At 44.0% G+C, this 20605-nt stretch overlaps 2 non-coding genes and 75 pseudogenes across 2 annotated transcripts; all 77 read left to right on the top strand.

Moving 5' to 3' along the window:
* The first annotated feature begins 10 nt into the window (after positions 1-10).
* On the top strand, positions 11-130 carry LOC146749702 (5S ribosomal RNA; annotated as a pseudogene).
* Positions 131-226: 96 nt separating this feature from the next.
* Positions 227-346, top strand: LOC146749701 (5S ribosomal RNA; annotated as a pseudogene).
* Positions 347-440: 94 nt separating this feature from the next.
* Positions 441-560, top strand: LOC146749700 (5S ribosomal RNA; annotated as a pseudogene).
* A 311-nt stretch (positions 561-871) lies between these two features.
* LOC146749699 (5S ribosomal RNA) lies at positions 872-991 on the top strand (annotated as a pseudogene).
* Positions 992-1079: 88 nt separating this feature from the next.
* LOC146749698 (5S ribosomal RNA) lies at positions 1080-1199 on the top strand (annotated as a pseudogene).
* A 96-nt stretch (positions 1200-1295) lies between these two features.
* LOC146749697 (5S ribosomal RNA) lies at positions 1296-1415 on the top strand (annotated as a pseudogene).
* A 96-nt stretch (positions 1416-1511) lies between these two features.
* Positions 1512-1631, top strand: LOC146749696 (5S ribosomal RNA; annotated as a pseudogene).
* Positions 1632-1726: 95 nt separating this feature from the next.
* On the top strand, positions 1727-1846 carry LOC146749695 (5S ribosomal RNA; annotated as a pseudogene).
* Positions 1847-1942: 96 nt separating this feature from the next.
* On the top strand, positions 1943-2063 carry LOC146749694 (5S ribosomal RNA; annotated as a pseudogene).
* A 311-nt stretch (positions 2064-2374) lies between these two features.
* LOC146749693 (5S ribosomal RNA) lies at positions 2375-2494 on the top strand (annotated as a pseudogene).
* Positions 2495-2589: 95 nt separating this feature from the next.
* On the top strand, positions 2590-2709 carry LOC146749692 (5S ribosomal RNA; annotated as a pseudogene).
* A 96-nt stretch (positions 2710-2805) lies between these two features.
* Positions 2806-2925, top strand: LOC146749691 (5S ribosomal RNA; annotated as a pseudogene).
* A 311-nt stretch (positions 2926-3236) lies between these two features.
* On the top strand, positions 3237-3355 carry LOC146749690 (5S ribosomal RNA; annotated as a pseudogene).
* A 95-nt stretch (positions 3356-3450) lies between these two features.
* On the top strand, positions 3451-3570 carry LOC146749689 (5S ribosomal RNA; annotated as a pseudogene).
* Positions 3571-3769: 199 nt separating this feature from the next.
* On the top strand, positions 3770-3889 carry LOC146749688 (5S ribosomal RNA; annotated as a pseudogene).
* Positions 3890-3985: 96 nt separating this feature from the next.
* Positions 3986-4105, top strand: LOC146749687 (5S ribosomal RNA; annotated as a pseudogene).
* A 96-nt stretch (positions 4106-4201) lies between these two features.
* On the top strand, positions 4202-4321 carry LOC146749686 (5S ribosomal RNA; annotated as a pseudogene).
* Positions 4322-4632: 311 nt separating this feature from the next.
* Positions 4633-4751, top strand: LOC146749685 (5S ribosomal RNA; annotated as a pseudogene).
* A 311-nt stretch (positions 4752-5062) lies between these two features.
* LOC146749684 (5S ribosomal RNA) lies at positions 5063-5181 on the top strand (annotated as a pseudogene).
* Positions 5182-5277: 96 nt separating this feature from the next.
* On the top strand, positions 5278-5397 carry LOC146749683 (5S ribosomal RNA; annotated as a pseudogene).
* Positions 5398-5493: 96 nt separating this feature from the next.
* On the top strand, positions 5494-5613 carry LOC146749682 (5S ribosomal RNA; annotated as a pseudogene).
* A 96-nt stretch (positions 5614-5709) lies between these two features.
* Positions 5710-5829, top strand: LOC146749681 (5S ribosomal RNA; annotated as a pseudogene).
* A 95-nt stretch (positions 5830-5924) lies between these two features.
* LOC146749680 (5S ribosomal RNA) lies at positions 5925-6044 on the top strand. The gene has a single exon (XR_014928840.1). It is a non-coding gene; the product is annotated as a 5S ribosomal RNA (ribosomal RNA).
* A 96-nt stretch (positions 6045-6140) lies between these two features.
* Positions 6141-6260, top strand: LOC146749679 (5S ribosomal RNA; annotated as a pseudogene).
* Positions 6261-6355: 95 nt separating this feature from the next.
* On the top strand, positions 6356-6475 carry LOC146749678 (5S ribosomal RNA; annotated as a pseudogene).
* A 96-nt stretch (positions 6476-6571) lies between these two features.
* LOC146749677 (5S ribosomal RNA) lies at positions 6572-6691 on the top strand (annotated as a pseudogene).
* Positions 6692-7210: 519 nt separating this feature from the next.
* Positions 7211-7330, top strand: LOC146749676 (5S ribosomal RNA; annotated as a pseudogene).
* A 96-nt stretch (positions 7331-7426) lies between these two features.
* Positions 7427-7546, top strand: LOC146749675 (5S ribosomal RNA; annotated as a pseudogene).
* Positions 7547-7642: 96 nt separating this feature from the next.
* On the top strand, positions 7643-7762 carry LOC146749674 (5S ribosomal RNA; annotated as a pseudogene).
* A 96-nt stretch (positions 7763-7858) lies between these two features.
* On the top strand, positions 7859-7978 carry LOC146749673 (5S ribosomal RNA; annotated as a pseudogene).
* A 97-nt stretch (positions 7979-8075) lies between these two features.
* On the top strand, positions 8076-8195 carry LOC146749672 (5S ribosomal RNA; annotated as a pseudogene).
* Positions 8196-8291: 96 nt separating this feature from the next.
* Positions 8292-8411, top strand: LOC146749671 (5S ribosomal RNA; annotated as a pseudogene).
* Positions 8412-8507: 96 nt separating this feature from the next.
* On the top strand, positions 8508-8627 carry LOC146749670 (5S ribosomal RNA; annotated as a pseudogene).
* A 96-nt stretch (positions 8628-8723) lies between these two features.
* LOC146749669 (5S ribosomal RNA) lies at positions 8724-8843 on the top strand (annotated as a pseudogene).
* Positions 8844-8939: 96 nt separating this feature from the next.
* On the top strand, positions 8940-9059 carry LOC146749668 (5S ribosomal RNA; annotated as a pseudogene).
* A 96-nt stretch (positions 9060-9155) lies between these two features.
* On the top strand, positions 9156-9275 carry LOC146749667 (5S ribosomal RNA; annotated as a pseudogene).
* Positions 9276-9371: 96 nt separating this feature from the next.
* LOC146749666 (5S ribosomal RNA) lies at positions 9372-9491 on the top strand (annotated as a pseudogene).
* A 94-nt stretch (positions 9492-9585) lies between these two features.
* On the top strand, positions 9586-9705 carry LOC146749665 (5S ribosomal RNA; annotated as a pseudogene).
* Positions 9706-10016: 311 nt separating this feature from the next.
* Positions 10017-10136, top strand: LOC146749664 (5S ribosomal RNA; annotated as a pseudogene).
* An 88-nt stretch (positions 10137-10224) lies between these two features.
* On the top strand, positions 10225-10344 carry LOC146749663 (5S ribosomal RNA; annotated as a pseudogene).
* Positions 10345-10440: 96 nt separating this feature from the next.
* LOC146749662 (5S ribosomal RNA) lies at positions 10441-10560 on the top strand (annotated as a pseudogene).
* A 96-nt stretch (positions 10561-10656) lies between these two features.
* Positions 10657-10776, top strand: LOC146749661 (5S ribosomal RNA; annotated as a pseudogene).
* Positions 10777-10871: 95 nt separating this feature from the next.
* Positions 10872-10991, top strand: LOC146749660 (5S ribosomal RNA; annotated as a pseudogene).
* A 96-nt stretch (positions 10992-11087) lies between these two features.
* On the top strand, positions 11088-11208 carry LOC146749659 (5S ribosomal RNA; annotated as a pseudogene).
* Positions 11209-11519: 311 nt separating this feature from the next.
* Positions 11520-11639, top strand: LOC146749658 (5S ribosomal RNA; annotated as a pseudogene).
* Positions 11640-11734: 95 nt separating this feature from the next.
* LOC146749657 (5S ribosomal RNA) lies at positions 11735-11854 on the top strand (annotated as a pseudogene).
* Positions 11855-11950: 96 nt separating this feature from the next.
* On the top strand, positions 11951-12070 carry LOC146749656 (5S ribosomal RNA; annotated as a pseudogene).
* A 311-nt stretch (positions 12071-12381) lies between these two features.
* Positions 12382-12500, top strand: LOC146749655 (5S ribosomal RNA; annotated as a pseudogene).
* Positions 12501-12595: 95 nt separating this feature from the next.
* On the top strand, positions 12596-12715 carry LOC146749654 (5S ribosomal RNA; annotated as a pseudogene).
* A 199-nt stretch (positions 12716-12914) lies between these two features.
* On the top strand, positions 12915-13034 carry LOC146749653 (5S ribosomal RNA; annotated as a pseudogene).
* Positions 13035-13130: 96 nt separating this feature from the next.
* LOC146749652 (5S ribosomal RNA) lies at positions 13131-13250 on the top strand (annotated as a pseudogene).
* Positions 13251-13346: 96 nt separating this feature from the next.
* LOC146749651 (5S ribosomal RNA) lies at positions 13347-13466 on the top strand (annotated as a pseudogene).
* Positions 13467-13777: 311 nt separating this feature from the next.
* On the top strand, positions 13778-13896 carry LOC146749650 (5S ribosomal RNA; annotated as a pseudogene).
* A 311-nt stretch (positions 13897-14207) lies between these two features.
* On the top strand, positions 14208-14326 carry LOC146749649 (5S ribosomal RNA; annotated as a pseudogene).
* Positions 14327-14422: 96 nt separating this feature from the next.
* LOC146749648 (5S ribosomal RNA) lies at positions 14423-14542 on the top strand (annotated as a pseudogene).
* A 96-nt stretch (positions 14543-14638) lies between these two features.
* Positions 14639-14758, top strand: LOC146749647 (5S ribosomal RNA; annotated as a pseudogene).
* A 96-nt stretch (positions 14759-14854) lies between these two features.
* Positions 14855-14974, top strand: LOC146749646 (5S ribosomal RNA; annotated as a pseudogene).
* A 95-nt stretch (positions 14975-15069) lies between these two features.
* On the top strand, positions 15070-15189 carry LOC146749645 (5S ribosomal RNA). The gene has a single exon (XR_014928836.1). It is a non-coding gene; the product is annotated as a 5S ribosomal RNA (ribosomal RNA).
* Positions 15190-15285: 96 nt separating this feature from the next.
* Positions 15286-15405, top strand: LOC146749644 (5S ribosomal RNA; annotated as a pseudogene).
* Positions 15406-15500: 95 nt separating this feature from the next.
* On the top strand, positions 15501-15620 carry LOC146749643 (5S ribosomal RNA; annotated as a pseudogene).
* Positions 15621-15716: 96 nt separating this feature from the next.
* LOC146749642 (5S ribosomal RNA) lies at positions 15717-15836 on the top strand (annotated as a pseudogene).
* Positions 15837-16146: 310 nt separating this feature from the next.
* Positions 16147-16266, top strand: LOC146749641 (5S ribosomal RNA; annotated as a pseudogene).
* Positions 16267-16362: 96 nt separating this feature from the next.
* On the top strand, positions 16363-16481 carry LOC146749640 (5S ribosomal RNA; annotated as a pseudogene).
* Positions 16482-16791: 310 nt separating this feature from the next.
* Positions 16792-16911, top strand: LOC146749639 (5S ribosomal RNA; annotated as a pseudogene).
* A 96-nt stretch (positions 16912-17007) lies between these two features.
* LOC146749638 (5S ribosomal RNA) lies at positions 17008-17126 on the top strand (annotated as a pseudogene).
* A 311-nt stretch (positions 17127-17437) lies between these two features.
* On the top strand, positions 17438-17557 carry LOC146749637 (5S ribosomal RNA; annotated as a pseudogene).
* Positions 17558-17653: 96 nt separating this feature from the next.
* On the top strand, positions 17654-17773 carry LOC146749636 (5S ribosomal RNA; annotated as a pseudogene).
* Positions 17774-17869: 96 nt separating this feature from the next.
* LOC146749635 (5S ribosomal RNA) lies at positions 17870-17989 on the top strand (annotated as a pseudogene).
* Positions 17990-18085: 96 nt separating this feature from the next.
* Positions 18086-18205, top strand: LOC146749634 (5S ribosomal RNA; annotated as a pseudogene).
* A 96-nt stretch (positions 18206-18301) lies between these two features.
* Positions 18302-18421, top strand: LOC146749633 (5S ribosomal RNA; annotated as a pseudogene).
* A 96-nt stretch (positions 18422-18517) lies between these two features.
* LOC146749632 (5S ribosomal RNA) lies at positions 18518-18637 on the top strand (annotated as a pseudogene).
* Positions 18638-18732: 95 nt separating this feature from the next.
* LOC146749631 (5S ribosomal RNA) lies at positions 18733-18852 on the top strand (annotated as a pseudogene).
* Positions 18853-19163: 311 nt separating this feature from the next.
* On the top strand, positions 19164-19282 carry LOC146749630 (5S ribosomal RNA; annotated as a pseudogene).
* A 312-nt stretch (positions 19283-19594) lies between these two features.
* Positions 19595-19714, top strand: LOC146749629 (5S ribosomal RNA; annotated as a pseudogene).
* A 96-nt stretch (positions 19715-19810) lies between these two features.
* LOC146749628 (5S ribosomal RNA) lies at positions 19811-19930 on the top strand (annotated as a pseudogene).
* A 95-nt stretch (positions 19931-20025) lies between these two features.
* LOC146749627 (5S ribosomal RNA) lies at positions 20026-20145 on the top strand (annotated as a pseudogene).
* Positions 20146-20456: 311 nt separating this feature from the next.
* LOC146749626 (5S ribosomal RNA) lies at positions 20457-20575 on the top strand (annotated as a pseudogene).
* Positions 20576-20605: the final 30 nt, after the last annotated feature.

The raw sequence follows: 20605 nt of genomic DNA, 5'->3' as shown, positions 1-20605 counted from the left end.
CGAATATTCAGCATACTGCCAAACCATTGCAGAATACACCAGTTCTCGTCCAATCACTGAAGTTAATCTGCATCGTACATGGTTAGTACTTGCATGGGAGACCGGCTGGGAATACCACGTGCAGTAGGCTGATGAACTTTTTTATTCCACATTACATACTAACTTTTTCCTATGATTTTTTGCCTAGCCGAAGCATTAAATGACATCCAATTGCGACGAATATTCAGCCTACTGCCAAACCATTGCAGAATACACCAGTTCTAGTCCGATCACTGAAGTTAAGCTGCATCGGGCGTGGTTAGTACTTGCATGGGAGACTGGCTGGGTATACCACGTGCAGTTGGCTTATCAACATTTTTATTCCACCGTACATACCAACTTTTCCCGGATTTTTTGCCTCGCCGAAGCATTAAACGACATCCAATTCTGACGAATGCTCAGCTTACTGCCAAACCATTGCAGAACACACCAGTTCTCGTCCGATCACCGAAGTTAAGCTGCATCGGGCGTGGTTAGTACTTGCATGGTAGACTGGCTGGGAATACCACGTGCAGTAGGCTCATCAACATTTTTAATCCACCGTACATACTAACTTTTTCCCGGGATTTTTTGCCTAGCCGAAGTATTAAATTACATCCAATTCCGACGAATATTCAGCCTACTGACAAGCCATTGCAGAATACACCAGTTCTCGTCCAATCACTGAAGTTAAGCCCACCGGACGTGGTTAGTACTTGCATGGGAGACCGGCTGATAATACCACAAGCAGTAGGCTCATCAACATTTTTATTCCATCGTACATACTAACTTTTTCGCGGGATTTTTTGCATAGCCGTAGCATTAAATGACATTCAATTCCGACGAATATTCAGCCTACTGCCAAACCATTGCAGAATACACCAGTTCTCGTCCGATCACTGAAGTTAAGCTGCATTGGGCGTGGTTAGTACTTGCATGGTAGACCGGCTGGGAATACCACGTGCTGATGGACATTTTTATTCCACCGTACATACTAACTTTTTCCATGATTTTTTGCCTAGCCGAAGCATTAAATGACATCCAATTGCGACGAATATTCAGCATACTGCCAAACCATTGCAGAAGACACCAGTTCTCGTCCGATCACTGAAGTTAAGCTGCATCTGGCGTGGTTAGTAATTGCATGTGAGACCGGCAGGGAATACCACGTGCAGTAGGCTTATCAACATTTTTATTTCACCGTACATACCAAATTTTTCGCGGGATTTTTTGCATAGCCGAAGCATTAAACGACATCCAATTCCGACAAAAATTCAGCCTACTGCCAACCCATTGCAGATTACACCAGTTCTCGTCCGATCACTGAAGTTAAACTGCATCGGGCGTGGTTAGTACTTGCATGGGAGACCGGCTGGGAATACCACGTGCAGTAGGCTCATCAACATTTTTATTCCACATTACATACTAACATTTTCCCATGATTTTTTGCCTAGCCGAAGCAATAAATGACATCCAATTGCAACGAATATTCAGCCTACTGCCAAACCAATGCAGAATACACCAGTTCACGTCCGATCACTGAAGTTAAGCTGCATCGAGCGTGGTTAGTACTTGCAAGAGAGACCGGCTGGGAATACCACGTGCATTAGGCTCATCAACATTTTTATTCCACCGTACATACCAACTTTTCCCGGGATTTTTTGCCTAGCCGAAGCGTTAAACGACATCCAATTCTGACGAATGCTCAGCCTACTGCCAAACCATTGCAGAACACAAAAGTTCTCGTCCGATCACTGAAATTAAGCTGCATCGGGCGTGGTTAGTACTTGCATGGTAGACCGGCTGGGAATACCACGTGCAGTAGGCACATCAACATTTTTATTCCACCGTACATACTAACTTTTTCCCGGGATTTTTTGCCTAGCCGAAGTATTAAGTTACATCCAATTCTGACGAATATTCAGCCTACTGACAAACCATTGCAGAATACACCAGTTCTCTGTCCGATCACTGAAGTTAAGCTGCATCGGGCGTGGTTAGTACTTGCATGGTAGACCGGCTGGGAATACCACGTGCAGTAGGCTCATCAACATTTTTAATCCACCGTACATACTAAATTTTTCCCGGGATTTTTTGCCTAGCCGAAGTATTAAATTACATCCAATTCCGACGAATATTCAGCCTACTGACAAGCCATTGCAGAATACACCAGTTCTCGTCCGATCATTGAAGTTAAGCCCACCAGACATGGTTAGTACTTGCATGGGAGACCGGATGAGAATACCGCATGCAGTACGCTCATCAACATTTTTATTCCACCGTACATACTAACATTTTCGCGGGATTTTTTGCATAGCTGAAGCATTAAACGACATCCAATTCCGACGAATATTCAGCCTACTGACAAACCATTGCAGAATACAACAGTTCTCGTCCGATCAATGTAGTTAGGCTGCATCGGGCGTGGTTAGTACTTGCATGGGAGACCGGCTGGGAATACCACGTGCAGTAGGCTTATCAACATTTTTATTCCACCGTACATACCAACTTTTCCCGGGATTTTTTGCCTAGCCGAAGCGTTAAACGACATCCAATTCTGACGAATGCTCAGCCTACTGCCAAACCATTGCAGAACACAAAAGTTCTCGTCCGATCACTGAAATTAAGCTGCATCGGGCGTGGTTAGTACTTGCATGGTAGACCGGCTGGGAATACCACGTGCAGTAGGCTCATCAACATTTTTATTCCACCGTACATACTAAATTTTTCGCGGGATTTTTTGCCTAGCCGAAGCATTAAACGACATCCAATTCCGACGAATATTCAGCCTACTGCCAACCCATTGCAGAATACACCAGTTCTCGTCCGATCACTGAAGTTAAGCTGCATCGGGCGTGGTTAGTACTTGCATGGGAGACCGGCTGAGAATACCACGTGCATTAGGCTCATCAACATTTTTATTCCACCGTACATACTAACTTTTTCCCGGGATTGTTTGCCTAGCCGAAGTATTAAATTACATCCAATTCCGACGAATATTCAACCTACTGACAAACCATTGCAGAATACACCAGTTCTCGTCCGATCATTGAAGTTAAGCCCACCTGACATGGTTAGTACTTGCATGGGAGACCGGATGAGAATATCGCATGCAGTAGGCTCATCAACATTTTTATTCCACCGTACATACTAACATTTTCGCGGGATTTTTTGCATAGCCGAAGCATTAAATGACATCCAATTCCGACGAATATTCAGCCTACTGACAAACATTGCAGAATACACCATTTCTCGTCCGATCACTGAAGTTAAGCTGCATCGGGTGTGGTTAGTACTTGCATGGGAGACCGGCTGGGAATACCACATGCAGTATGCTTATCAACAGTTTTATTCCACCGTACATACCAACTTTTCCCGGGATTTTTTGCCTAGCCAAAGCGTTAAACGACATCCAATTCTGTCGAATGCTCAGCCTACTGCCAAACCATTGCAGAACACAAAAGTTCTCGTCCGATCACTGAAGTTAAGCTGCATCGGGCGTGTTTAGTACTTGCATGGTAGACCGGCTGGGAATACCACGTGCAGTAGGCACATCAACATTTTTATTCCACCGTACATACTAACTTTTTCCCGGGATTTTTTGCATAGCCGAAGCATTAAACGACATTCAATTCCGACGAATATTCAGCCTACTGCCAACCCATTTTTATTCCATCGTACATACTAACTTTTTTCCATGATTTTTTGCCTAGCATAGCATTAAATGACATCCAATTGCGACGAATATTCATCATACTGCCAAACCAATGCAGAATACACCAGTTCTCGTCCGATCACTGAAGTTAATCTGCATCGTGCATGGTTAGTACTTGCATGGGAGACCGGCAGGGAATACCACGTGCAGTAGGCTCATCAACATTTTTATTCCACATTACATACTAACATTTTCCCATAATTTTTTACCTAGCCGAAGCAATAAATGACCTCCAATTGCAACGAATATTCAGACTACTGCCAAACCAATGCAGAATACACCAGTTCTCCTCCGATCACTGAAGTTAATCTGCATCGGGCGTGGTTAGTACTAGCAAGGGAGACCGGCTGGGAATACCACGTGCATTAGGCTCATCAACATTTTTATTCCACCGTACATACTAACTTTTTCCTATGATTTTTTTCCTAGCCGTAGCATTAAATGACATCCAATTCCGACGAATATTCAGCCTACTGCCAAACCAATGCAGAATACACCAGTTCTCGTCCGATCACTGAAGTTAATCTGCATCGGGCATGGTTAGTACTTGCATGGGAGACCGGCTGGGAATACCACGTGCAGTAGGCTTATCAACATTTTTATTCCACCGTACATACTAACGTTTTCCCGGTATTTTTTGCCTAGCCGAAGTATTAAATTACATCCAATTCCGACGAATATTCAGCCTACTGACAAACCATTGCAGAATACGCTAGTTCACGTCCGATCACTGAAGTTAAGCCCACCGGACGTGGTTAGTACTTGCATGGGAGACTGGCTGAGAATACCACAAACAGTAGGCTCATCAACATTTTTATTCCACCGTACATACTAACTTTTTCGCTGGATTTTTTGCATAGCCGAAGCATTAAACGACATCTAATTCCGACGAATATTCAGCCTACTGCCAAACCATTGCAGAATACACCAGTTCTCGTCCGATCACTGAAGTTAAGCCCACCGGGCGTGGTTAGAACTTGCATGGGAGACCGGCTGGGAATACCACGTGCAGTAGGCTTATCAACATTTTTATTTCACTGTACACACCAAATTTTTCCCAGGATTTGTTGCCTAGCCGAAGTATTAAATTACATCCAATTCCGACGAATATTCAGCCTACTGACAAACCATTGCAGAATACGCCAGTTCACGTCCGATCACTGAAGTTAAGCCCACCGGACGTGGTTAGTACTTGCATGGGAGACTGGCTGAGAATACCACAAGCAGTAGGCTCATCAACATTTTTATTCCACCGTACATACTAACTTTTTCGCTGGATTTTTTGCATAGCCGAAGCATTAAACGACATCTAATTCCGACGAATATTCAGCCTACTGCCAAACCATTGCAGAATACACCAGTTCTCGTCCGATCACTGAAGTTAAGCCCACCGGGCGTGGTTAGTACTTGCATGGGAGACCGGCTGGGAATACCACGTGCAGTAGGCTTATCAACATTTTTATTTCACTGTACACACCAAATTTTTCCCAGGATTTGTTGCCTAGCCGAAGTATTAAATTACATTCAATTCCGACGAATATTCAGCCTACTGACAAACCATTGCAGAATACACCAGTTCTCGTCCGTTCATTGAAGTTAAGCTGCATCAGGCGTGGTTAGTACTTGCATGGGAGACCGACTGGGAATACCACGTGCAGTAGGCTCATCAGCATATTTATTCCACCGTACATGCAAACTTTTTCCCGGGATTTTTTGCCTAGCCGAAGTATTAAGTTACATTCAATTCCGACAAATATTCAGCCTACTGCCAAACCATTGCAGAATACACCAGTTCTCGTCCGATTACTGAAGTTAATCTGCATTCGGCATGGTTAGTACTTGCATGGGAAACCGGCAGGGAATACCACGTGCAGTAGGCTTATCAACATTTTTATTCCACCGTACATACTAACTTTTTCCCGGGATTTTTTGCCTAGCCGAAGTATTAAATTAAATCCAATTCTGACCAATATTCAGCCTACTGCCAAACCATTGCAGTATACACCAGTTCTCTTCCGATCACTGAAGTTATGCTGCATCGGGCGTGGTTAGTACTTGCATGGGAGACCGGCTGGGAATACCACTTGTAGTAGGCTCATCAACATTTTTATTCCACATTACATACTAACTTTTTCCTATGATTTTTGCCTATCCGTAGCATTAAATGACATCCAATTCCTATGTATACTCCGCCTACTGCCAAACCATTGCAGAATACACCAGTTCTCGTCCGATCACTGAAGTTAAGCTGCATCGGGCGTGGTTAGTACTTGCATGGGAGACCGGCTGGGAATACCACGTGCAGTAGGCTCATCGACATTTTTATTCCACCGTACATACTAACTTTTTCCTATGATTTTTTTCCTAGCCGTAGCATTAAATGACATCCAATTCCGACGTATTTTCAGCCTACTGCCAAACCATTGCAGAATACACCAGTTCTCGTACGATCACTGAAGTTAAGCTGCATCGGCCGTGGTTAGTACTTGCATGGGAGACTGGCTGAGAATACCATGTGCAGTAGGCTCATCAACATTTTTATTCCACCGTACATACTGACTTTTTTCCATGATTTTTGCCTAGCCGAAGCATTAAATGACGTCCAATTGCGACGAATATTCAGCCTACTGCCAAACCAATGCAGAATACACCAGTTCTCGTCCGATCACTGAAGTTAATCTGCATCAGGCATGGTTAGTACTTGCATGGGAGACCGGCTGGGAATACCACGTGCAGTAGGCTTATCAACATTATTATTCCACCGTACATACAAACTTTTTCCCGGGATTTGTTGCCTAGCCGAAGTATTAAATTACATTCAATTCCGACGAATATTCAGCCTACTGCCAAACCATTGCAGAATACACCAGTTCACGTCCGATTACTGAAGTTAAGCTGCATCGGGCGTGGTTAGTACTTGCAAGGGAGACCGGCTGGGAATACCACGTGCATTAGGCTCATCAACATTTGTATTCCACCATACATACTAACTTTTTCCCGGGATTTTTTGCCTAGCCGAATTATTAAATTACATCCAATTCCGACGAATATTCAACCTACTGACAAACCATTGCAGAATACACCAGTTCTCGTTCGATCATTGAAGTTAAGCCCACCAGACGTGGTTAGTACTTGCATGGGAGACCGGCTGAGAATACCGCATGCAGTAGGCTCATCAACATTTTTATTCCACCGCACATACTAACTTTTTTGCGGGTTTTTTGCATAGCCGAAGCATTAAACGACATCCAATTCCGACGAATATTCAGCCTACTGCCAACCCATTGCAGAATACACCAGTTCTCGTCCGATCACTGAAGTTAAGCTGCATCGGGTGTGGTTAGTACTTGCATGGGAGACCGGCTGGGAATACCATGTGCTTATGGACATTTTTATTCCACCGTACATACTAACTTTTTTCCATGATTTTTTGCCAAGCCGAAGCATTAAATGACATCCAATTGCAACAAATATTCAGCATACTGCCAAACCAATGCAGAATACACCAGTTCTCGTCCGATCACTGAAGTTAAGCTGCATCGGTCGTGGTTAGTACTTGCATGGTAGACCGGCTGGGAATACCACATGCAGTAGGCTTATCAACATTTTTATTTCACCGTACATACCAAATTTTTCGCGGGATTTTTTGCACAGCCGAAGCATTAAACGACATCCAATTCCGACGAATATTCAGCCTACTGCCAAACCATTGCAGAACACACCAGTTCTCGTCCGATCTCTGAAGTTAAGCTGCATCGGGCGGGGTTCGTACTTGCATGGGAGACCGGCTGAGAATACCACATGCAGTAGGCTCATCAACATTTTTATTCCACCGTACATACTAACTTGTTCGCGGGATTTTTTGCCTAGCCGAAGCATTAAACGACATCCAATTCCGACAAATATTCAGCCTACTGCCAACTTATTGCAGAATACACCAGTTCTCGTCCGATCACTGAAGTTAAGCTGCATCGGGCGTGGTTAGTACTTGCATGGTAGACCGGCTGGGAATACCACGTGCAGTAGGCTCATCAACATTCTTATTCCACCGTACATACTAACGTTTTCGCGGGATTTTTTGCATAGCCGAAGCATTAAACGACATCCAATTCCGACGAATATTCAGCCTACTGCCAACACATTGCAGAATACACCATTTCTCGTCCGATCACTGAAGTTAAGCTGCATCGGGCGTAGTTAGTACTTGCATGGGAGACTAGCTGGGAATACCACGTGCAGTAGGCTCATCAACATTTTTATTCCACCGTACATACTAACTTTTTTCCTATGATTTTTTGCCTAGCCGAAGCATTAAATGACATCCAATTGCGACGAATATTCAGCCTACTGCCAAACCATTGCAGAATACACCACTTCTCGTCCGATCACTGAAGTTAAGCTGCATCGGGCGTGGTTAGTACTTGCATGGTAGACCGGCTGGGAATACCACGTGCAGTAGGCTCATCAATATTTTTATTCCACCGTACATACTAACTTTTTCCCGGGATTTTTTGCCTAGCCGAAGCATTAAACGACATCCAATTCCGACGAATATTCAGCCTACTGCCAACCCATTGCAGAATACAGCAGTTCTCGTCCGATCACTGAAGTTAAGGTGCATCGGGCGTGGTTAGTACATGCATGGGAGACCGGCTGGGAATACCACGTGCAGTAGGCTCATCAACATTTTTATTCCACATTACATACTAACATTTTCCCATGATTTTTTGCTTAGACGAAGCATTAAATGACATACAATACGGACGAATATTCAGCCTACTGCCAAACCATTGCAGAACACACCAGTTCTCGTCCGATCACTGAAGTTAAGCTGCATCGGGCGTGGTTCGTACTTGCATGGGAGACCGGCTGAGAATACCACATGTAGTAGGCTTATCAACATTTTTATTCTACCGTACATACTAACTTGTTCGCGGGATTTTTTGCCTAGCCGAAGCATTAAATGACATCCAATTCCGACAAATATTCAGCCTACTGCCAACTCATTGCAGAATACACCAGTTCTCGTCCGATCACTGAAGTTAAGCTGCATTGGGCGTGGTTAGTACTTGCATGGTAGACCGGCTGGGAATACCACGTGCAGTAGGCTCATCTACATTTTTATTCCACCGTACATACTAACTTTTTCGCCGGATTTTTTGCATAGCCGAAGCATTAAACGACATCCAATTCCGACGAATATTCTGCCTACTGCCAACCCATTGCAGAATACACCAGTTCTCGTCTGATCACTGCAGTTAAGCTGCATCGGGCGTAGTTAGTACTTGCATGGGAGACTGGCTGGGAATACCACGTGCAGTAGGCTCATCAACATTTTTATTCCACCGTACATACTAACTTTTTTCCATGATTTTTTGCCTAGCCGAAGCATTAAATGACATCCAATTGCGACGAATATTCAGCATACTGCCAAACCATTGCAGAATACACCAGTTCTCGTCCAATCACTGAAGTTAATCTGCATCGTACATGGTTAGTACTTGCATGGGAGACCGGCTGGGAATACCACGTGCAGTAGGCTGATGAACTTTTTTATTCCACATTACATACTAACTTTTTCCTATGATTTTTTGCCTAGCCGAAGCATTAAATGACATCCAATTGCGACGAATATTCAGCCTACTGCCAAACCATTGCAGAATACACCAGTTCTAGTCCGATCACTGAAGTTAAGCTGCATCGGGCGTGGTTAGTACTTGCATGGGAGACTGGCTGGGTATACCACGTGCAGTTGGCTTATCAACATTTTTATTCCACCGTACATACCAACTTTTCCCGGATTTTTTGCCTCGCCGAAGCATTAAACGACATCCAATTCTGACGAATGCTCAGCTTACTGCCAAACCATTGCAGAACACACCAGTTCTCGTCCGATCACCGAAGTTAAGCTGCATCGGGCGTGGTTAGTACTTGCATGGTAGACTGGCTGGGAATACCACGTGCAGTAGGCTCATCAACATTTTTAATCCACCGTACATACTAACTTTTTCCCGGGATTTTTTGCCTAGCCGAAGTATTAAATTACATCCAATTCCGACGAATATTCAGCCTACTGACAAGCCATTGCAGAATACACCAGTTCTCGTCCAATCACTGAAGTTAAGCCCACCGGACGTGGTTAGTACTTGCATGGGAGACCGGCTGATAATACCACAAGCAGTAGGCTCATCAACATTTTTATTCCATCGTACATACTAACTTTTTCGCGGGATTTTTTGCATAGCCGTAGCATTAAATGACATTCAATTCCGACGAATATTCAGCCTACTGCCAAACCATTGCAGAATACACCAGTTCTCGTCCGATCACTGAAGTTAAGCTGCATTGGGCGTGGTTAGTACTTGCATGGTAGACCGGCTGGGAATACCACGTGCTGATGGACATTTTTATTCCACCGTACATACTAACTTTTTCCATGATTTTTTGCCTAGCCGAAGCATTAAATGACATCCAATTGCGACGAATATTCAGCATACTGCCAAACCATTGCAGAAGACACCAGTTCTCGTCCGATCACTGAAGTTAAGCTGCATCTGGCGTGGTTAGTAATTGCATGTGAGACCGGCAGGGAATACCACGTGCAGTAGGCTTATCAACATTTTTATTTCACCGTACATACCAAATTTTTCGCGGGATTTTTTGCATAGCCGAAGCATTAAACGACATCCAATTCCGACAAAAATTCAGCCTACTGCCAACCCATTGCAGATTACACCAGTTCTCGTCCGATCACTGAAGTTAAACTGCATCGGGCGTGGTTAGTACTTGCATGGGAGACCGGCTGGGAATACCACGTGCAGTAGGCTCATCAACATTTTTATTCCACATTACATACTAACATTTTCCCATGATTTTTTGCCTAGCCGAAGCAATAAATGACATCCAATTGCAACGAATATTCAGCCTACTGCCAAACCAATGCAGAATACACCAGTTCACGTCCGATCACTGAAGTTAAGCTGCATCGAGCGTGGTTAGTACTTGCAAGAGAGACCGGCTGGGAATACCACGTGCATTAGGCTCATCAACATTTTTATTCCACCGTACATACCAACTTTTCCCGGGATTTTTTGCCTAGCCGAAGCGTTAAACGACATCCAATTCTGACGAATGCTCAGCCTACTGCCAAACCATTGCAGAACACAAAAGTTCTCGTCCGATCACTGAAATTAAGCTGCATCGGGCGTGGTTAGTACTTGCATGGTAGACCGGCTGGGAATACCACGTGCAGTAGGCACATCAACATTTTTATTCCACCGTACATACTAACTTTTTCCCGGGATTTTTTGCCTAGCCGAAGTATTAAGTTACATCCAATTCTGACGAATATTCAGCCTACTGACAAACCATTGCAGAATACACCAGTTCTCTGTCCGATCACTGAAGTTAAGCTGCATCGGGCGTGGTTAGTACTTGCATGGTAGACCGGCTGGGAATACCACGTGCAGTAGGCTCATCAACATTTTTAATCCACCGTACATACTAAATTTTTCCCGGGATTTTTTGCCTAGCCGAAGTATTAAATTACATCCAATTCCGACGAATATTCAGCCTACTGACAAGCCATTGCAGAATACACCAGTTCTCGTCCGATCATTGAAGTTAAGCCCACCAGACATGGTTAGTACTTGCATGGGAGACCGGATGAGAATACCGCATGCAGTACGCTCATCAACATTTTTATTCCACCGTACATACTAACATTTTCGCGGGATTTTTTGCATAGCTGAAGCATTAAACGACATCCAATTCCGACGAATATTCAGCCTACTGACAAACCATTGCAGAATACAACAGTTCTCGTCCGATCAATGTAGTTAGGCTGCATCGGGCGTGGTTAGTACTTGCATGGGAGACCGGCTGGGAATACCACGTGCAGTAGGCTTATCAACATTTTTATTCCACCGTACATACCAACTTTTCCCGGGATTTTTTGCCTAGCCGAAGCGTTAAACGACATCCAATTCTGACGAATGCTCAGCCTACTGCCAAACCATTGCAGAACACAAAAGTTCTCGTCCGATCACTGAAATTAAGCTGCATCGGGCGTGGTTAGTACTTGCATGGTAGACCGGCTGGGAATACCACGTGCAGTAGGCTCATCAACATTTTTATTCCACCGTACATACTAAATTTTTCGCGGGATTTTTTGCCTAGCCGAAGCATTAAACGACATCCAATTCCGACGAATATTCAGCCTACTGCCAACCCATTGCAGAATACACCAGTTCTCGTCCGATCACTGAAGTTAAGCTGCATCGGGCGTGGTTAGTACTTGCATGGGAGACCGGCTGAGAATACCACGTGCATTAGGCTCATCAACATTTTTATTCCACCGTACATACTAACTTTTTCCCGGGATTGTTTGCCTAGCCGAAGTATTAAATTACATCCAATTCCGACGAATATTCAACCTACTGACAAACCATTGCAGAATACACCAGTTCTCGTCCGATCATTGAAGTTAAGCCCACCTGACATGGTTAGTACTTGCATGGGAGACCGGATGAGAATATCGCATGCAGTAGGCTCATCAACATTTTTATTCCACCGTACATACTAACATTTTCGCGGGATTTTTTGCATAGCCGAAGCATTAAATGACATCCAATTCCGACGAATATTCAGCCTACTGACAAACATTGCAGAATACACCATTTCTCGTCCGATCACTGAAGTTAAGCTGCATCGGGTGTGGTTAGTACTTGCATGGGAGACCGGCTGGGAATACCACATGCAGTATGCTTATCAACAGTTTTATTCCACCGTACATACCAACTTTTCCCGGGATTTTTTGCCTAGCCAAAGCGTTAAACGACATCCAATTCTGTCGAATGCTCAGCCTACTGCCAAACCATTGCAGAACACAAAAGTTCTCGTCCGATCACTGAAGTTAAGCTGCATCGGGCGTGTTTAGTACTTGCATGGTAGACCGGCTGGGAATACCACGTGCAGTAGGCACATCAACATTTTTATTCCACCGTACATACTAACTTTTTCCCGGGATTTTTTGCATAGCCGAAGCATTAAACGACATTCAATTCCGACGAATATTCAGCCTACTGCCAACCCATTTTTATTCCATCGTACATACTAACTTTTTTCCATGATTTTTTGCCTAGCATAGCATTAAATGACATCCAATTGCGACGAATATTCATCATACTGCCAAACCAATGCAGAATACACCAGTTCTCGTCCGATCACTGAAGTTAATCTGCATCGTGCATGGTTAGTACTTGCATGGGAGACCGGCAGGGAATACCACGTGCAGTAGGCTCATCAACATTTTTATTCCACATTACATACTAACATTTTCCCATAATTTTTTACCTAGCCGAAGCAATAAATGACCTCCAATTGCAACGAATATTCAGACTACTGCCAAACCAATGCAGAATACACCAGTTCTCCTCCGATCACTGAAGTTAATCTGCATCGGGCGTGGTTAGTACTAGCAAGGGAGACCGGCTGGGAATACCACGTGCATTAGGCTCATCAACATTTTTATTCCACCGTACATACTAACTTTTTCCTATGATTTTTTTCCTAGCCGTAGCATTAAATGACATCCAATTCCGACGAATATTCAGCCTACTGCCAAACCAATGCAGAATACACCAGTTCTCGTCCGATCACTGAAGTTAATCTGCATCGGGCATGGTTAGTACTTGCATGGGAGACCGGCTGGGAATACCACGTGCAGTAGGCTTATCAACATTTTTATTCCACCGTACATACTAACGTTTTCCCGGTATTTTTTGCCTAGCCGAAGTATTAAATTACATCCAATTCCGACGAATATTCAGCCTACTGACAAACCATTGCAGAATACGCTAGTTCACGTCCGATCACTGAAGTTAAGCCCACCGGACGTGGTTAGTACTTGCATGGGAGACTGGCTGAGAATACCACAAACAGTAGGCTCATCAACATTTTTATTCCACCGTACATACTAACTTTTTCGCTGGATTTTTTGCATAGCCGAAGCATTAAACGACATCTAATTCCGACGAATATTCAGCCTACTGCCAAACCATTGCAGAATACACCAGTTCTCGTCCGATCACTGAAGTTAAGCCCACCGGGCGTGGTTAGAACTTGCATGGGAGACCGGCTGGGAATACCACGTGCAGTAGGCTTATCAACATTTTTATTTCACTGTACACACCAAATTTTTCCCAGGATTTGTTGCCTAGCCGAAGTATTAAATTACATCCAATTCCGACGAATATTCAGCCTACTGACAAACCATTGCAGAATACGCCAGTTCACGTCCGATCACTGAAGTTAAGCCCACCGGACGTGGTTAGTACTTGCATGGGAGACTGGCTGAGAATACCACAAGCAGTAGGCTCATCAACATTTTTATTCCACCGTACATACTAACTTTTTCGCTGGATTTTTTGCATAGCCGAAGCATTAAACGACATCTAATTCCGACGAATATTCAGCCTACTGCCAAACCATTGCAGAATACACCAGTTCTCGTCCGATCACTGAAGTTAAGCCCACCGGGCGTGGTTAGTACTTGCATGGGAGACCGGCTGGGAATACCACGTGCAGTAGGCTTATCAACATTTTTATTTCACTGTACACACCAAATTTTTCCCAGGATTTGTTGCCTAGCCGAAGTATTAAATTACATTCAATTCCGACGAATATTCAGCCTACTGACAAACCATTGCAGAATACACCAGTTCTCGTCCGTTCATTGAAGTTAAGCTGCATCAGGCGTGGTTAGTACTTGCATGGGAGACCGACTGGGAATACCACGTGCAGTAGGCTCATCAGCATATTTATTCCACCGTACATGCAAACTTTTTCCCGGGATTTTTTGCCTAGCCGAAGTATTAAGTTACATTCAATTCCGACAAATATTCAGCCTACTGCCAAACCATTGCAGAATACACCAGTTCTCGTCCGATTACTGAAGTTAATCTGCATTCGGCATGGTTAGTACTTGCATGGGAAACCGGCAGGGAATACCACGTGCAGTAGGCTTATCAACATTTTTATTCCACCGTACATACTAACTTTTTCCCGGGATTTTTTGCCTAGCCGAAGTATTAAATTAAATCCAATTCTGACCAATATTCAGCCTACTGCCAAACCATTGCAGTATACACCAGTTCTCTTCCGATCACTGAAGTTATGCTGCATCGGGCGTGGTTAGTACTTGCATGGGAGACCGGCTGGGAATACCACTTGTAGTAGGCTCATCAACATTTTTATTCCACATTACATACTAACTTTTTCCTATGATTTTTGCCTATCCGTAGCATTAAATGACATCCAATTCCTATGTATACTCCGCCTACTGCCAAACCATTGCAGAATACACCAGTTCTCGTCCGATCACTGAAGTTAAGCTGCATCGGGCGTGGTTAGTACTTGCATGGGAGACCGGCTGGGAATACCACGTGCAGTAGGCTCATCGACATTTTTATTCCACCGTACATACTAACTTTTTCCTATGATTTTTTTCCTAGCCGTAGCATTAAATGACATCCAATTCCGACGTATTTTCAGCCTACTGCCAAACCATTGCAGAATACACCAGTTCTCGTACGATCACTGAAGTTAAGCTGCATCGGCCGTGGTTAGTACTTGCATGGGAGACTGGCTGAGAATACCATGTGCAGTAGGCTCATCAACATTTTTATTCCACCATACATACTGACTTTTTTCCATGATTTTTGCCTAGCCGAAGCATTAAATGACGTCCAATTGCGACGAATATTCAGCCTACTGCCAAACCAATGCAGAATACACCAGTTCTCGTCCGATCACTGAAGTTAATCTGCATCAGGCATGGTTAGTACTTGCATGGGAGACCGGCTGGGAATACCACGTGCAGTAGGCTTATCAACATTATTATTCCACCGTACATACAAACTTTTTCCCGGGATTTGTTGCCTAGCCGAAGTATTAAATTACATTCAATTCCGACGAATATTCAGCCTACTGCCAAACCATTGCAGAATACACCAGTTCACGTCCGATTACTGAAGTTAAGCTGCATCGGGCGTGGTTAGTACTTGCAAGGGAGACCGGCTGGGAATACCACGTGCATTAGGCTCATCAACATTTGTATTCCACCATACATACTAACTTTTTCCCGGGATTTTTTGCCTAGCCGAATTATTAAATTACATCCAATTCCGACGAATATTCAACCTACTGACAAACCATTGCAGAATACACCAGTTCTCGTTCGATCATTGAAGTTAAGCCCACCAGACGTGGTTAGTACTTGCATGGGAGACCGGCTGAGAATACCGCATGCAGTAGGCTCATCAACATTTTTATTCCACCGCACATACTAACTTTTTTGCGGGTTTTTTGCATAGCCGAAGCATTAAACGACATCCAATTCCGACGAATATTCAGCCTACTGCCAACCCATTGCAGAATACACCAGTTCTCGTCCGATCACTGAAGTTAAGCTGCATCGGGCGTGGTTAGTACTTGCATGGGAGACCGGCTGGGAATACCACGTGCAGTAGGCTCATAAACATTTTTATTCCACCGTACATACTAACTTTTTCCTATGATTTTTTTCCTAGCCGTAACATTAAATGACATCCAATTCCGACGTATTTTCAGCCTACTGCCAAACCATTGCAGAATACACCAGTTCTCGTCCGATCACTGAAGTTAAGCCCACCGGGCATGGTTAGTACTTGCATGGGAGACCGGCTGGGAATACCACGTGCAGTAGGCTTATCAACATTTTTATTTCACTGTACACACCAAATTTTTCCCAGGATTTGTTGCCTAGCCGAAGTATTAAATTACATCCAATTCCGACGAATATTCAACCTACTGACAAACCATTGCAGAATACACCAGTTCTCGTTCGATCATTGAAGTTAAGCCCACCAGACGTGGTTAGTACTTGCATGGGAGACCGGCTGAGAATACCGCATGCAGTAGGCTCATCAACATTTTTATTCCACCGCACATACTAACTTTTTTGCGGGTTTTTTGCATAGCCGAAGCATTAAACGACATCCAATTCCGACGAATATTCAGCCTACTGCCAACCCATTGCAGAATACACCAGTTCTCGTCCGATCACTGAAGTTAAGCTGCATCGGGCGTGGTTAGTACTTGCGTGGGAGACCGGCTGGGAATACCACGTGCAGTAGGCTCATCAACATTTTTATTCCACCGTACATACTAACTTTTTCCTATGATTTTTTTCCTAGCCGTAACATTAAATGACATCCAATTCCGACGTATTTTCAGCCTACTGCCAAACCATTGCAGAATACACCAGTTCTCGTCCGATCACTGAAGTTAAGCCCACCGGGCATGGTTAGTACTTGCATGGGAGACCGGCTGGGAATACCACGTGCAGTAGGCTTATCAACATTTTTATTTCACTGTACACACCAAATTTTTCCCAGGATTTGTTGCCTAGCCGAAGTATTAAATTACATCTAATTCCGACGAATATTCAGCCTACTGACAAACCATTGCAGAATACGCCAGTTCATGTCCGTTCACTGAAGTTAAGCCCACCGGACGTGGTTAGTACTTGCATGGGAGACTGGCTGGGAATACCACAAGCAGTAGGCTCATCAACATTTTTATTCCACCGTACATACTAACTTTTTCGCTGGATTTTTTGCATAGCCGAAGCATTAAACGACATCTAATTCCGACGAATATTCAGCCTACTGACAAACCATTGCAGAATACACCAGTTCTCGTCCGTTCATTGAAGTTAAGCTGCATCAGGAGTGGTTAGTACTTGCATGGGAGACCGACTGGGAATACCACGTGCAGTAGGCTCATCAGCATATTTATTCCATCGTACATGCAAACTTTTTCCCGGGATTTTTTGCCTAGCCGAAGTATTAAGTTACATTCAATTCCGACAAATATTCAGCCTACTGCCAAACCATTGCAGAATACACCAGTTCTCGTCCGATCACTGAAGTTAATCTGCATTCGGCATGGTTAGTACTTGCATGGGAGACCGGCTGGGAATACCACGTGCAGTAGGCTTATCAACATTTTTATTCCACCGTACATACTAACTTTTTCCCGGGATTTTTTGCCTAGCCGAAGTATTAAATTAAATCCAATTCCGACCAATATTCAGCCTACTGCCAAACCATTGCAGTATACACCAGTTCTCTTCCGATCACTGAAGTTATGCTGCATCAGGCGTGGTTAGTACTTGCATGGGAGACCGGCTGGGAATACCACGTGTAGTAGGCTCATCAACATTTTTATTCCACATTACATACTAACTTTTTCCTATGATTTTTTGCCTATCCGTAGCATTAAATGACATCCAATTCCTACGTATACTCAGCTTACTGCCAAACCATTGCAGAATACACCAGTTCTCGTCCGATCACTGAAGTTATGCTGCATCGGGCGTGGTTAGTACTTGCAAGGGAGACCGTCTGGAGATACCACGTGCATTAGGCTCATCAACATTTTTATTCCACCGTACATATTAACTTTTTCCTGGAATTTTTTGCCTAGCCGAAGTATTAAACGACATCCAATTCCGACGAATATTCAGCCTACTGACAAACCATTGCAGAATACACCAGTTCTCGTCTGTTCATTGAAGTTAAGCTGCATCAGGCGTGGTTAGTACTTGCATGGGAGACCGACTGGGAATACCACGTGCAGTAGGCTCATCAGCATATTTATTCCATCGTACATGCAAACTTTTTCCCGGGATTTTTTGCCTAGCCGAAGTATTAAGTTACATTCAATTCCGACAAATATTCAGCCTACTGCCAAACCATTGCAGAATACACCAGTTCTCGTCCGATCACTGAAGTTAATCTGCATTCGGCATGGTTAGTACTTGCATGGGAGACCGGCTGGGAATACCACGTGCAGTAGGCTTATCATCATTTTTATTCCACCGTACATACTAACTTTTTCCCGGGATTTTTGCCTAGCCGAAGCATTACATGACATCCAATTGCGACGAATATTCAGCCTACTGCCAAACCAATGCAGAATACACGAGTTCTCGTCCGATCACTGAAGTTAATCTGCATCGGGCATGGTTAGTACTTGCATGGGAGACCGGCTGGGAATACCAGGTGCAGTAGGCTTATCAACATTTTTATTCCACCGTACATACTAACGTTTTCCCGGTATTTTTTGCCTAGCCGAAGTATTAAATTACATCCAATTCCGACGAATATTCAGCCTACTGACAAACCATTGCAGAATACGCCAGTTCACGTCCGATCACTGAAGTTAAGCCCACCGGACGTGGTTAGTACTTGCATGGGAGACTGGCTGAGAATACCACAAATAGTAGGCTCATCAACATTTTTATTCCACCGTACATACTAACTTTTTCGCTGGATTTTTTGCATAGCCGAAGCATTAAACGACATCTAATTCCGACGAATATTCAGCCTACTGCCAAACCATTGCAGAATACACCAGTTCTCGTCCGATCACTGAAGTTAAGCCCACCGGGCGTGGTTAGTACTTGCATGGGAGACCGGCTGGGAATACCACGTGCAGTAGGCTTATCAACATTTTTATTTCACTGTACACACCAAATTTTTCCCAGGATTTGTTGCCTAGCCGAAGTATTAAATTACATCCAATTCCGACGAATATTCAGCCTACTGACAAACCATTGCAGAATACGCCAGTTCACGTCCGATCACTGAAGTTATGCTGCATCGGGCGTGGTTAGTACTTGCAAGGGAGACCGGCTGGAGATACCACGTGCATTAGGCTCATCAACATTTTTATTCCACCGTACATATTAACTTTTTCCTGGAATTTTTTGCCTAGCCGAAGTATTAAACGACATCCAATTCCGACGAATATTCAGCCTACTGACAAACCATTGCAGAATACACCAGTTTTCGTCTGTTCATTGAAGTTAAGCTGCATCAGGCGTGGTTAGTACTTGCATGGGAGACCGACTGGGAATACCACGTGCAGTAGGCTCATCAGCATATTTATTCCATCGTACATGCAAACTTTTTCCCGGGATTTTTTGCCTAGCCGAAGTATTAAGTTACATTCAATTCCGACAAATATTCAGCCTACTGCCAAACCATTGCAGAATACACCAGTTCTCGTCCGATCACTGAAGTTAATCTGCATTCGGCATGGTTAGTACTTGCATGGGAGACCGGCTGGGAATACCACGTGCAGTAGGCTTATCAACATTTTTATTCCACCGTACATACTAACTTTTTCCCGGGATTTTTGCCTAGCCGAAGCATTAAATGACATCCAATTGCGACGAATATTCAGCCTACTGCTAAACCATTGCAGAATACACCAGTTCTTGTCCGATCACTGCAGTTAATCTGCATCGGGCGTGGTTAGTACTTGCATGGGAGACCGGCTGGGAATACCACGTGCAGTAGGCTGATGAACATTTTTATTCCACCGTACATACTAACGTTTTCCCGGTATTTTTTGCCTAGCCGAAGTATTAAATTACATCCAATTCCGACGAATATTCAGCCTACTGACAAACCATTGCAGAATACGCCAGTTCACGTCCGATCACTGAAGTTAAGCCCACCGGACGTGGTTAGTACTTGCATGGGAGACTGGCTGAGAATACCACAAACAGTAGGCTCATCAACATTTTTATTCCACCGTACATACTAACTTTTTCGCTGGATTTTTTGCATAGCCGAAGCATTAAACGACATCAAATTCCGACGAATATTCAGCCTACTGCCAAACCATTGCAGAATACACCAGTTCTCGTCCGATCACTGAAGTTAAGCCCACCGGGCGTGGTTAGTACTTGCATGGGAGACCGGCTGGGAATACCACGTGCAGTAGGCTTATCAACATTTTTATTTCACTGTACACACC

The sequence above is a fragment of the Saccoglossus kowalevskii genome, chromosome 2, assembly GCF_978046115.1.
Source record: "Saccoglossus kowalevskii chromosome 2, keSacKowa6.1, whole genome shotgun sequence".
NCBI classification, from domain to species: domain Eukaryota; kingdom Metazoa; phylum Hemichordata; class Enteropneusta; family Harrimaniidae; genus Saccoglossus; species Saccoglossus kowalevskii.
The sequence above is the reverse complement of the archived record's forward strand: the minus strand, read 5'-3'. Positions and strand labels throughout refer to the sequence as shown.